Source organism: Apteryx rowi, unplaced genomic scaffold, assembly GCF_003343035.1.
Source record: "Apteryx rowi isolate R43461 unplaced genomic scaffold, aptRow1 scaffold_331, whole genome shotgun sequence".
NCBI classification, from domain to species: domain Eukaryota; kingdom Metazoa; phylum Chordata; class Aves; order Apterygiformes; family Apterygidae; genus Apteryx; species Apteryx rowi.
This window is the reverse complement of record NW_020449764.1, coordinates 364680-379631: the sequence shown is the minus strand read 5'-3', so window position 1 is coordinate 379631 and position 14952 is coordinate 364680. Positions and strand designations below refer to the sequence as shown.

At 38.7% G+C, this 14952-nt stretch overlaps 1 long non-coding RNA gene across 1 annotated transcript in view; it reads right to left on the bottom strand.

The window, feature by feature from the left end:
* Window positions 1–3900: 3900 nt before the first annotated feature.
* The window catches only part of LOC112968999, a 23080-nt gene continuing 12028 nt past the window's right edge, over window positions 3901–14952 (bottom strand). The window contains exons 4-5 of the long non-coding RNA XR_003254523.1: window positions 6951–7021; window positions 3901–6777 (exon numbers count right to left, since the gene is read on the bottom strand). This is a non-coding gene — a long non-coding RNA (uncharacterized LOC112968999). The remainder of the gene's footprint in view (window positions 6778–6950; window positions 7022–14952) is intronic.

The following is a 14952-nucleotide window of genomic DNA, read 5'->3' as shown; positions in this document are numbered from 1 at the left end:
ACACTGAATTAAAATAGTCTCCACACTACAAATACAGTTACTTAACTTCAAATATATTTTAATTCAATCTATATATTATAGTTTGCATTTAAGTGATCCACCTTCTGATATAATAGCTGAAAATGGCGACTTTGAAATTTCCCTTTTTGAAATTAATTTAATTAAATGGGAAACGATTTTACTGCACGCAGTGGTTTGAACAATAATAATTAAAAAGAGGCTGAACCCTGCCCTGCAATCTTTGTGAAATGACAGTCTGGACAAAGTGACTTACCAATAACCAATCTTCTGATTACCAGCGTAAAGTTAATTAACCAGATTCTTGAGCTGTTCTCCAAGTTTTCCAAACGCTCTCAGAAAGCACCCTGAAGATGCCTGACAGAGTATCCTGGAGACAGACTCACCGCGGTGCAACGGCGGCGTCTATTCCCACTGCTGCCTCCTCCGCATCCTCAGCGGGCTCTCGGGCCTGGCTTCCAAACGCCAGAGGTGAGAGGCAGGAAGGCGAGTGCCAAGACCCAGCTGGGCTAGGAAATAGGTGGAGATGGGCTGTTAACATTGGCTTGTGATCACAAGTAACATTCAGATGGAAAAACTAGTAAATAATGAAATAAACTGGTTGTGATTACAAGCCAAAATTAACAACTCTATACCCAGGAAGACCCTTAGAAAGCAGTGGGCTTTTAGCTTTTTAGCTATTTAGCTTTTCCTTTAGCAAAATTTAATAAATTATTCAGAAGCCCAGAAAACGACTGTCACAGAGAAAGCAATACCTGATTATTTCCTCTGCAGATTAAGCATCTCTCACAAGTTACATGAGTAATCTGGAAGCCTCTCCAAATTCTGCTGGTAGATCACCAGAAAAAAAGCACAAAACACGTCATGAAAAGGAAGCTTTACTTCCCCCCTCCAGTTTACTGAAYGTTGAAATAGTCTGTTTGCATATACTGCCATCATTTCACGTCTGCACATTTAAGGAATATTCTGTATAATAAACCACTTTGTATGAACATGTTACCACTTCAAAAAACAAAGGGACACATTCTGAGTTATCAAAGCTATTTGGTCTTAAAACCACTTCACTCTGCAGAAGCAGTAACCTACTTTCACTTTGAATATACCGCTTGCTACCCTCAAGGGACCCACAACTTTCCAGCAAGATTATTTAACAGCGAAACAGCTGGTAAAGCAAAGTCCTCCCTACACATTTAATACAAACAATAGGCTATTAGAAGATTGACAGCTCTGAGAGACAGCGATTTAAATACTGCCAAAATATTATAATAAAACCAATTTTTCTTAACTTCCTAATCCTGAATGCAAGAATGTACTTTGGGATTTTTTTTTTGCAAGTGAGTCTACTTTTTTCCAAAGCTGCCRAACAACTCGGGCTCACGGAACGAACTCCAGTCCTACTACAAATGGGAGCAATACAGCTTCTAATTAAAACGTGAACAGCATACCCAGTTTCAAAGTAACATTTGAAGAAGCATATCAAGACATTGAACTTTGAGGAATAACTCTATTATGAGCATAAAATGAAGGTATGAAGTATATGCAACGTTTAGTAATCAGAGATCGTACAAGAAAGGTATGCAAGCCTATGAATATTAAAGGCTGAAACCCAGAAAAAAAAGTGCAAACAACTTGCAGACAAATGTGTAGGTGGAGGAAGCATGTGTATGTGGGAGCAACATTTCATACAATGCTTTCGCTACTTCTAAAGAAAAACCACATTTCTTCATGTTATCTGTACTAAAAATAGAACAAGTTATCTAGCAAGAAACGCTAAAACAATTACCTGCCTCAGCTTTGATTCAGTAGATGCCTTTGAAGCAATACGGACTGAGTTCGACATACCCAGAAATTAATGACTTTTAAATCATGCCCTTAGTTTACTACAACAGAGGGACAAGCTTGAAAGTCAGGAAATCTCACATTTTAGTCTCACCTGTATCAATCACTACTGGCAAGCATCCACCTGAAGTAGACACCGACGTAAAAAAAAGAAAAAGCTTATCCCACAGTTTGTAATTAGTGAAACGGCTGCACAGTCATTTGTGAATATCGAGGCTCCCGGTAAGCTGCTGCCCCCTACATGGCCTACAGCTGTTTGCCTGCTATCGTAAATAGGCCGCCAGCTCCACAGACGTGTACTCAACTGTTCATTCCTTCTGCCCAAACTGTTCCTGGTGGGTCCCGTAAAGGGAAGGAAGAGGCACTTCAGGGCGCTCCACAATCATGACCCTGCCACTCCTGGTCAATGCGACAGTGGCCTAATTTTTTTTTTACCAGTTTAATTACTGCCCACAGAAAGTTATCAATATTAGCTCTGAAAATTGACAGACACTGGTCTAATTCACTTTGCTGTAGGTTGGCAAGTCTAGGAGAAGCATCGCAGGCACAAGACTGACTTGTCTACAGACACAAAGACAGCACTGTATCGGCTTATCACTTAGTTAACATCTGGAAGTTCCCCCTACTCTTCCCAGATAGCCATAAGGACTAGAAAATTACTTAAAAAAAAAAATCCACGCCTAAACTCACAAATCAGTGGCATTTGCTTGGGTACATTTTATGTACGCCACAAGGAAAAAGAGGAGGAAGGGTAAGAGCCGGTGGGGGGGTTCCTGCAGCTCACCTACTTCCTCTGCAAAAAGTAAATACGATGAAGAAGAAAAAAAAGATTGCAATAGTCAATGCCCAGCATTAACAATGCATTAGTTTATTAGCCATCTCTTTATTACTTTCTTTCTTTGCTGTAATACAGCAGTCCATGACAGAAACAGACTGCAATTTTTTGTTACAAGCCACTTGTACCAGATTCCATTTCCAACTTGGCACAGTAAGAAGTGGTCTCAACTTTAATATAGCTCACAAGTTACCAAGCCAAAATTATTCTCCAAAAAGTATACAGCCCTAACATGTTGGGAAATCTGAGTCACAGATAACACAGCAGCACTGAAATAATACACACTGCATACCGTGTAGGAGCCTTAAGAATTATTTACACACCTCCCTCAACACAAGAGCTGTATCTTCAAACATAAGACAACCCCCCAAATTTGATTTTTTCCCTATTCAGTTTAAGAACAGACAAATCTCAGTTTAACAACAACTTTTTAGTGGATACAATCAAGAGGCATTGTGTGGCATGAATAGGTTTCCACTCTGCCATTTAGGCATTAAGCCCACTATATATTACATCAAGTTCAATGGGAAAGTTTAAAAAAAGATTATCTTGCAGTGTGCAATTTTATTCTCCATAAAACAAGATTTCTCTCCAGCTACAGTTAGGAAAGTACCACTCACAGTTAAGACAAAAAAATGACTGCCTTATAATTAAAGGCAATGCCATTTTGTGTATGCATTAACAATTTGAAGTTGTTAAGAATCCTGAATGTCTTTTGGTTAGAAGCTACAATTCAGCAGCTGCATTAAGTCCTGGGGCAAACAGATTTCCATGCAGTTTACAAGCTGTGAAACAACCATGTGTATAAATAAACCATTTACATTATTTAAGATAACGCACCAATTTCAAACTACTCAAGTATTTGTTGAAGAAACTACATTCAGAACAGGAGTAGGGCAGTGGTAGCAGTGGTAGCAGGTTGGGGGGGATTTTAATTAATTWAACGCAAGTCCAGCGTTACGTCAAACCTGGGACACAGTATATTCTGACCACCACGCAAATTTCTAACTGCAATTAGAGAGCCAGCTTCTCTGCTTCCCAAACTCTGGATCAAAGTTTACTCATTAAGTAGAAATTTCTAGTACAGCTAAACTCGGAATACAACAGCATAGCTCAACCCTTTCAAAACGGCAATATCATTCAAAGTAAAACACTTTCACACCTATTAGTCACCTTACTTGGATAAAGAAAGAACAGTAGAGCTATGATAAGCTGGCACATTTGTGTTTATTTTGAAAGGCTGATAAGAGAATGCATCATTCTGATGGATATAAACGTAGAGGTAAGTGGGAGTGCGATTTTTCACTGAGGCCTTCTGTTAATTTCTTCTTTACCACCACCATAAAACAAATATCACTAATTCATACTAATCACTGTTACCCCTTAATCAATTTTAAGTCATTGATTTCATCAGCACACACAATAGAAATAAAAGAAAATGCATCAGACAAATATCTTTCATTTCACAGACATAATGTAGCTTTAATTATACTACCCAACACACCAAAGTTCTGCAGTATATTTCCTAAAAATAACAAAATCTTAATGACTTTTCACTGCAGCTCAGTACTATGAAATCCTTAAGAAATGAGGCTTCTTCTTCTGTGAATTCTGAATAGCATACTGTGAAGAAATTACAGTGGATGCAACTTGAAAATACACAGTGGTTGACTAAAAAGTTCCAGCCACCGACATTTCAACACATTAGCAATATTTCAGAGCATATCAAAAAAAGTTTCAATACGCTTGCACAGTTTGAAGAACAGGTGCATGAAACAGAATAGTGCACAGGCATAGCGAGTCTCAATTAGTGGGGAAACACATCTGGTATAAGTTACATCATGCCAGCGGATAGTAATCAGGACGATAATACAAGAGGGAATTATTTATATCATCGTACAATCACTCCTTTCTTGTGCATCTCAGCTGCTTTATGGGCAAAAAAACTGAAAATATGTTCTTCTTAAGTGGTAAGTTCTATCTTAAGACAGAGCCACAGTCAGCATGCCTTCACGGTTTTTGCATTTCTATGGAGAAGCACTTAAGTCTGCCTTCGCCAATGTAAAAGCAGAATGAAAAGACTGAATGCAACCAACAGCCTATTCTGTTATCTGCTAGATGTCAAGGGACAGCTTGTAATACCCACCTAAGAGATGGTATCTATTATAGGTTCAACACTTAGGAGAGCTATAAATGAAAGTAGAGAAGAGTAATCCTATCTACTGTATCAGGAAGCCAATTTTGTGCAGCTGACACAAACTTTGGGAATACAGTCTAACATGGCCAGAAACAGCAGTCACAATCAAATTCCAGAAACTATTCTGTGACAACAGAATAATTCTAACTCTTTTTTCACTGCGAGCTCAAAAAACACTTGAAACGGATTTTCCCATCAATTCAGATGAAAGGTTAGATATCAGATGGTCTGTAGCACTGTGGCTTGTATTTTGGTGAAATGAAAGGTATGTTGCACATTTGGGCATCTATCTCAAACGGATTAGTCATGGTACAGCTAAGCAGACTGACACACACATCAAAAAAACCCAACAACACTGGCAGTAACTGAAAATATTGTAAGGAGTCTTGGCAAAGAAACAAAAGACTGGAGAGGGAGGAAATAGTGTCCCATTCTCAAACTAAAGGTCTGGGCCAGAAGTACATTCAATGGTATATGAAATGGTATATGAAAGCTTGAAGATAGAGTACAGAATCCAGACTGTCCCAACTTTCAGTTATTTTTCTTGACAATTCCTAAAATAATCTATGACAGGTATCCTGCTAACTCAGCAGGCAACATATTTTCACTGTATGGAGCTGGCTATTCGCCTGTAAGTATTTAACATCCTAATGGAAAAATGAAACGGACCATATTTCCAATTCCAGAAAATGCCCTCTATAATATCCTGCAGCTAATACATAAAAACTAGGATAAAAAACCTTCAGGCTTTTTCCATTTCTTAAGATGAATTATTTGGCTGTATCTAGAAATCTGGTTTGAGGGACAAAGGCTTTCAAACCAGTGATTTCCAGAACTGTGAATCTGGAATTTTTTCAAGCATTATCTCCACAGAAAATAGTTGAAGAGGTTGCCATTTCAGAATTCAGCAGTATTATAACCCCTCAGCTTTTGCAATAAGCTGGAGGTTTCCTATTGGCTATGAAATTAGCTTTAGATATGACAGCCATAAACCCCAACATTTTATTTTACTAGGCAAAACCATCTTGAAATAAGTTCTAGTACACCCCATATACTCTCAAATTAAAGTCTAAGCCTTCCCTACTATCTCAAATACGTTTAACAAACATCAGAAGGTACACACATCATTCAAGGTTAACCAGTTGCAACTGAATTAGGAACCTGCTTGTATCCAAATCCATTCTGTCATGTCTTGTTTCTTTCAATACAGAAAACAGAAAGCAAGATTAAAACAAGAACAGGTAGTTACCACTCAGCAGTAGGCATTCACATGCATATACCTAGCTTTCACATTTATTAGCCTTCTGTAATTTTTTGATACCTTAAAGAGATATATGAAGCAAAAAAAAAAAAAAAAAAAAAAGCTAAAAGCTTTACATGACTGCATTAACAGATTATCTGCCCCTTCAAATTTGTATATTCATCAAAATATGTGCCAGAAATTCACAAAACTACCCACTGGCATGGTACTAAAGGACACTTGTTTCACCCATTAGCCTACTTCTTTCTCCAAATCCCTTTTTTTGCTTGTTTGCTTTTTGTTCAGAAGCAAGACTCCTGCTTTCAARACTCTTGCTTTCATCATGATCTGCTTGCATTTCTTGAAGACTAGTAAAAACATTACTACGATTTTAAACTGTTCATTTATTTTTATGGATGCCAGCAATGACACTTTTTATTAAACATTACTAACCTACTGTAAATGATTGTACTAACAATATAGCGTACATAAAGCCATATGAAAACACAGAGGAAATTTGTCATCAAAGATCTGTACTTCTGTTTTCCAAAGCTAACATTTCTCCCCCCAGAGAGTGAGGGGCAGAAAAAGGGGCAGTAGATGTATAGCTGTGTCTTTGAATGTGTAGATGGGGATCAGTTGAGAGATCTGTAAAAAAAAAAAAAGAATTTTTAAACAGCCTGTCCACAAAACAATGTTTGCAGGTATACCTTTCATCTGGACATTTATTCTGGAAGAAAACTATTCCTCCTCAGTTTAAACTAACATCATTTTTAGAAACAGCACTAACTTGGCAAGAAGTATGCAAATTTAAAGAGTACCTGCATTCAGAATTATACCCAGGATAGACTCAACTTCTCTCCTAGCAAGCCTTAAAAGAGGCCTTAGCAACCTGTAGGATGGAGATGACAACAAGCTTCATTTTCGTTACAGAAGAGTTCAGTTTAAGAAAGCTCACATACAGGCTCAGTAATATATTGTCTAGTTACAGCCTTTTGTTGATCAGCCTGCACTACACATCACAGCATGTATCATCTATCTTTTAAATTGTAATAATGGAACTTCAAAGTAATCACATCTTAGCCGAGACCATGATGTTGCACACTTATTCCACACACACAGAGTCCACCAGTCACAGTTTAATGTAATATTTTTTAAACATTTTGATTCACTTTCAGTCCAATAGTTTATTTTTAAAAAAAGCCTGCTAAATATTTTGGAACTTTGCTGAGAGTGGAATGTAGTGGGGAAAAAAAGAAGGTTTAAATAGGAAAATCTTCTTAGGCTTCACAGAAGTGTGAATTTGATCTCTCTAAAATAAAGTTTGTTCTTCTCACATCAATGGAATGTGCTTAGAGATATGTTTAAAATCCTCTCAATTTTTCATCTAGAGCTCTTTACCTACTAGGTAATTTTGACTCTGAACACAGTGACAAGTTTGTAAGAACCTCCATAGCAACAAAAATGCTTGCAGCAGCTGCACAACTGTCCTCTGCATAGTGGCAGATGTGCTAGCTGGGGGCATGACTCACTGCTATCTCGTGCTGGTAAACGCTGAGCTGATGGAGAATTAGTAGAAGAAACTCTTCCTTCTTTTCCTTACCTGGGCTTCACCCAATATCTCCTTCTAACTGCCCACAAAAGTACATCTGCATTCGCCTAGAGCCTTAGTTTCATAACTGCTAGCAGCACTTTAACTACTAAAATCACTAAACACTGCTCAGATCAACTCTAGCTAACCTGTGGTTAATACAAAGACAAGATGCGTGTTTATGCAAGCAGGAGTCACCAGTAGAACTGCAGCCTGGAATTGCTGTTGGGAAGCTTAAGTAATTTGGTGTTGACAAAGTCTAAACGTGACAATACTAAAACTATACTCCTGCAACTGTTTCTCCTTGCACAATGTCACAATGCTCCTGTAAACCCTGAATAACCATTCTGTACAGTAGCTTATACCACGAATCACTGTTTTGAACTACTGAAGCTTCTGAAACATTATATAGAGAGTTTGCTTTAAATGTGCCATGTAAACTTTTGAAAAAACAGGTAGTCTTCCTGTTATAGTATTTATATAATTTAACAGAACACACTTAGCAATACGCTGAAATTTGGCAGCTTCCAAGAAACGCTAACCAAATAACAATACTTCACCAGAAACTCCTCCTTGCACAAATTCTGCCTTTGCAGGTAGAAGCTACAGTAGGTGCTCTCACTAGTGCTACCAGAGTTAGATGCAGAGATATAAATCTGTTCAGCATGTCTGTATTCACCAGAACGTACGATCGCGACAGCCTCTGCACCACCGTGGCAGTTCATCTCAGCCTTCCTGTGTTTGATGGGTGTGATTCTTAAGAATGAAAGCAAACTCTCTACACTGATATGGTAGATTGTATTCCCATTTTTTCCACTAATTCATTATGCAACTGTGGACACTTTATCTCTGCTCTGTATTTAAGTTTCTTCCTGGGTAAAGCGAGGATAATAATCAGGCAAGGCCAAAGTTACTTGTTCAATTTAATCTGATCTAATTCTGTGTGGCGGCCAAGGAGGCAATACTCTTTCCCTATTTGTGTGCCAGCACTGGCATTCTTGGGGTTGCATGGAGAGCTGTCTTGAGAAATTAGTCTGCCTGAAAAATAATCTTTTCTTGGGGTTAACTTTCATCTGGATCAGTTCTCTGAATCAGCTCACTGGGCAGCCCTCATGAATGCTACTGCCTATTACAAGATTTTGCTTCCTGAAATTCTTCCTTCCTTGTTCTACAGGTGTATTCCAACTTTCAACTTCCATAAGACAGCAATGTAAGAGAACCAGAAGCATGACAACAAATTTGCAGAACAAATCTAAAGATGATGCTTAAGAATTGAGGTTGAAAAAATAATGCATTTTCAAGTGCCTGTGGCAAACAGGAATTTTTCTCAAATGCCTTCAGCCTTTGCATAGCTCCTGCTTTTGTTTTTAAATAAGTTTCAAGGCCTTATGATTATAAAAATATATGAGTTATCTCTCTTTACTGATATGTCATAATCTAAAACCACAGATGTACTTTTAGCATAGCAAGATCAGAGTTACAGGCTCCAAGTCAAATTCACATCTTGGCAAAAGTCTGGACAACCACAGAGACCACCTCAGCACCTACTCAGTGGGTGCAAGAATTCCAGATCTCAGCAATGGAGATCCTGCAGACACTGCCTTTGCAGCAGCCAGCAGAGTTTTAGGGTGAGAAAAAGAAAAAAAAATAAAAAGCTTGAAAAATCTGAAAAAGATCCAGAACTTTACTTCTCTCTTTTGACAGAAACAACAACTGCTTAAGTTCCTGAGCCAGGTAGGAAATAGCACCTCAGTAAGAATCTCAACCATGTTTCTTTTTTGCCTTCAAATAAAGACTGAAAAGAAGAAAAGTGTCCACTGACAGCAGAGATAATTAACTTCATCTTATTGTCYGGATTTGAAGTGCTTGGAGTGTGGGATAATAGAAGTCAGTTGTGCACAGGACAGATTATGTTAAATGATTTTATAGCACCATAAGTGGGCTAGGTAATTTATCAAAGATAAGTAGAATGCAGGTGACTTCACCAAGAAATCTGCAGGTTAGAGGAAAAGCTATGTCAATCCACAAAGGGAAGGAAAAAGAAAACAGACTGGTCTAAGAAACAAGTTTAGGGAAGGCAGTAGAAAATACAGTAGTTAAAAAAAAAAAAAGAGTAAGATAAAGGGATACCAAATCAGAAAACAAAAATAAATTATGAGCTACAATAGGAAAGTATAAGAATTGGAACGAGTTTAGAGAGGTACAACCGAAAGAAGAAAAATGCAACAAGGCATGTGTTAGAACAAAACTGCCTGGCAAAAAGTTGCAATTAAATCCAGCACATAATTTTCTCAGACCTTTAAACTGTAGTCAGCACGGCATTTCACTCTAACAGATTTTGTCCTGCAGCTAGTAAGTGTGAAATGAATGATTCAGGACACGCACATTACAATAAAGCAAACTAGAGATTCACAGCAGCCATTTTCACTATGACATGGGTGATGATGATTTATTAGGATACATTCCAGTCTCAGCCTAAGACTTCAGAAGTCACTTCTATATACCACAACTCATATTTTCATAATGTCAAACCTACTAATGTCACAGTGCATTAAACAACAATCCCAACATAAGTCCATGAAAAAGTGACATGCAATTAAAATACTGAAAATCTAAGCACAGTGCACGTCACTTAACCAGGAATTTGCAGAATGTCCTACAGAGACGAAGCATACAAAACAGKAGAAAGACGGTGCATCTGACCCCATCAGAATTTCTGTAAGAAGCACCTTAAATTTTCTAGCCTGAAAAAGGAGAGAAAGTGTCTGGAATTAAGGACAGAGCTCCCATCATTGTATGGAACAATGTAGTTTACTAGAAAGGACAAAACCAGAAAACCTACAGAAGTGTGAGCAGGAAGGAGAGCTTCTTCTTTAAAACATATGTAGCAAAAAATATCTGCATCAATCAGAAAACAAATACTCTTGTTCAGTACATGTCCAAAAAAATTACAGTGCCACTGCTAGTGACTGACAGTATCTACTATAGGCTACTGGACACTAAGAGCAATCAGGCTTTTAGTTAGAAATAGTCTGCCTTCTACCATTAAAATTCAGTTGTCATCGTATGTAATTTGTCTTCAGACAGCACTATTAAGACACATTCCATAATTCCCCTTTCATCGCATAAGCACTAAAAAGGCTTAAATAAGCATGACTTGCAAGCAAGCGTGGAGTTCAGAACAGATTTTTACTGTCTTCCACACGACTAGTGAGCCATAGAAAAAGCAAAGTTTAGTACGCTTTCTGCACCTGCAAGATTCAGCTATGCTCCAAGTCAAATATTTGCAACTTTTTGTGTACAACACTCCCATAAAAGAAGGTATGTGGATCAATGGATGCTTGTCCGTAAATTTTCAACTATAAAACTTGCTGCTTGTAAAAAAAGAAAAGCACTACTACTTTATCCTACCAGGCCATCTGCCTTCATAGTGGTACCACAAATATCCCTCCAAAATTCCAGCTGAAAAACTTTCTGTTTGCTTGTATTTAGTATCTGGGACAGAATGAAATGGCTTAACAGGTTTCGTCTCAAATGTTACTACGGATCCGAATGCTGGTAATGTATCTTCAAGCAGGCCCACTCTCTATCAGACTTGCCTTTCACACTGCATTTCTAAAATCATTTTTCCACTGAAAGAATCAAGTTTCAAAACTTCAGAATACACAAACAAGAGAGCAATACAGCATAAAAGTGCTGGTAGTTGCTTAGCATAGCTAAATGTTTCTCTTGAGTGAAAACTACTAGTCTGAAACCTCCTCAGGGAAGGGTGTCTGAAAGTGTCAAGGAAACTAATGCAAGCTGCTTGTGTTAATGAGTTTAAGCTGCTGGCACCAGAGCTACCGCCAAGAGTTTCACTCCCTATGCAATTGTTTTTCAGGAGGGAGGAGCAATTTAAAAATCACCAATTTAAGATCACTTGGAAAAAGTAAGCGTTTGCAAAGCTAATTTGAAAATTAGGTATGACAAGTTTAGGTTATAACCTATGTTTGAACCGAACTCAGAAAATCTGTGTTTGTTATGTTTTTACTAGTTACGTGATCTACACGAATTTTACTTAAGASCTATAAGCAAACCCCACCCACCTCCCAAAACACTGAAAACAAAGATCCTGCAAAGGCCTAAAATGGCATATAATTTTAGTCATACTGACTTACTTAAAAGGACATGTGTTTAAACAGAGTTTGCAACTTCAAGAACAAATCATATTTTAATTAAAAGTGTTCTTACAAGCATAAAATTTGTCAGTTGCAGACAAAACATCCTTTTATGCTAACAGAGAATATTTTCAATGGCTAAAGGAGTTACTGCAAAGTTCTTAAAATAGGTAACTCTAGTATTTACAATGGAAACAGTTGGAAATTAGGCATTCAGTTCCACAGAAAGAACAGGTAGTTTAGGAGCACACTTTCCAATAATTAAAAATACAGATCCTTATAGAAAACATTTTCAAAATAATTCAGCCATGCTTACTCAACTTGTAGAAGCTCAGTGTATTAAGGATGGTATCATCTGAAGACAGTACCTGCTTATCAACTGGGTTAATATTTAAAGTGTCTAACTTCTGATAATTAAATGACCTCACATAAAAAACCCACAAATTTTTGACCTGCTAGGGGACCCTTCCCAAACTTTGTTACTTTAAGATTCTGAAAACACAGAAAGCAAGGAACTAGCAAAATGTAAATTAATAATGTTTTCCAAAAAAATCACCTGCTTTTAAAATTTACTTCATTTTCCATTTAGAAGCCAAGATCTGGATTGCATAGGAACAGAGCTGTTTTGCAGCAGAACATACTGTAGTATGATCAGCTGCTTCGTACTGTAGGAATTTAACCAAGTGAATGGTTATAAAATATTTTAATACAATAATGAACCACAGATCCAGGTTTTCACAGAACATATCAATCTTCTCAATTGGTTGGCACTTTCTTCCAACTATGTTTGTCTTTTTTGTTGGGTCAAAAAGAAGTTTATTCTTTGATAAGGCATATTATAGTGTGCCACATAGAAATAGGTCACTGATGACAGATAGTTTTGTAATCACCTTAAATATACCTATGCCTATCTCAAATATGCTATTGGTACACCCACCACTCTTCCACTAGGCACCAAATAGAAAACATGGCATCAAGAATGAAAGATGGCATCTTGTTTACTGAAAGTCTCTCTTTAATGTAGTTGCACAAACTCAAAGGACTCTTCCCAAGTCCTTCTTCTATGGGCATCTCATGCTGTAGGTGGGACAGCACTAGACAAAGTATATTCAACCTGCAAGTATCAGGCAAGCAATTTCTTGTGAATATAAATTCCATCTTCAGATGAAATTGCAAATCTCAACCTGAAATTTTCACATTCTATTATCCTAGCAATGAGAGCAGAAATAGAATATCCCAATATCTTGCACTCGCAACAGAACCTGACAAACTGCTTTTGTAACTTAGCTCATATATAACTAAACATTTATACAAAACTGCTAGGAACTCATTCTTCAGGAAACATCAGCCCAAGCTTTTCTGTATCAGCATTTATCAAGAAAAACATAATCAATAAAGTGCTTTAAAACAAATCAACAAAATCCTACAATGCCAAAGTGTTTTGATGACATAAATATTTGAAAGGGTTTTTTTTAATATTACAAATTATAGTCCACAAAACATATACTGATCTTTCCAAATACAATGGATCTCAGTTACTGTAAATAAATGCTGTAGTACCTCTAAATACTAGACTTGGCAAGTACTAGTTAAAATTATAAATAAAATCTTAAGTCTCTGACCTCCTGTTATGTACAACAGCTTAGACACAAAAATAAAAAGCCATCGTAATTTTGCACTTCATTGTTTTTCAAACATACACTCTTCCTGAAAAAGCTTTCAAAATTTATATCTCTCAACTACACATTTACACTGTAAGTTTACTCTGTATCTCAACTTTACTGTCAACATCTAAATTTGAATGTTGGCTGCCTGGGGCAGGGACTGGGCTCTTCATTCATTCAGCACAACAACCATATTGTAAGTGCTTGATCAATCAGTATAAAGCACACACAAAAAAAATGCACCCTACATACAGGTTGAAGGGAGTTTCAGATAGGCACCAGTGATAATGCTAGACCCATGTAAAGGAAGTAAGTTATGCTTTCTCATAAAACATTAGACCCTTTTAATATCAGAATTTCCAACTCCCCTGTCTTTTTGCCACAGCAACGTCTGTAGTCCTACATCCGTGCGTTTTGTTAACGCACCCCAGACACAGGTCTCCGTGCAAAGAGCGCGCAAGGGGAACTTGGACACGCGAACAATCCAGCCGCAGTCAGTCAGCGCGGTGACAAATCAAGGTGCGCCAGACCATCCTTCGCAAATCAACGCTCACGCGTCGCATCTCCTTTATTCAGAGCGCAGGCACATACCCCACTGCCGCTCTCCTGATTCACCGCGCATACACCACTGTCAACAAAGCATGTGCCCGTTGCCATTCCCAGAACAATACAGCTCAGGTCATCCCCTGGAAGGATAAAAATGCACATTCCTCGCATCCTTTATGCCCACGAGACTTTCCTCACTCTCACTGAAATCGCTTCTCCTGCACGAGATGCCAAAGCCCAGCTGCGATTAAAGGAGATACTTCTGTAAGACTATCGTGACYGAAGCATTATCTGGAGGCGCATCTTTGCAGTCTAACAATACCTGTACCAAGCCATCCGCAGGACTGAAAGTTGCACAGGAGACAGTCAAAAACAAAGCAAACCCCCAAAACCCTGGGACACGCATACCACAAGATAAGCCCTGAAAGCAAACAGATACCTTCCAGAACGACTGAGGAAAAGAGAAAACGGCTAATTTTTCCTACGCGCACCTAGACCCAGCACGAGCCAAGGGTGGCGGGGTGGGGAAGGGGCCGCGTTTCACCTCCTCGCTCGCCCCGGTGACAACTCCTGTCCCAGAAGCGAGATGCGTTTAATAACTGTGCTCGGCCCCGACGGCCGCGCGCAGCCCCACGCGCAAGTGACACGGGGGAAGCAGAGGGTCGCCAGTGGCCCCCCCACGCTGCCCCCYGCTCTGCTGGGGACCAAAGGGGGAAAGCAAAGGGGAAAGCGGCCCAGCACTGCCAAACGCAGGCAGATTTGTTGCTTTTCGTGTTTTTCCCCCCCCCCCCCTTAGTTGCTTCGTGCAACTCACCTTTCGCTCCCCTCCCCCCGGCAGGTGGCACAGCCCCCTCCCGCCGCCGGC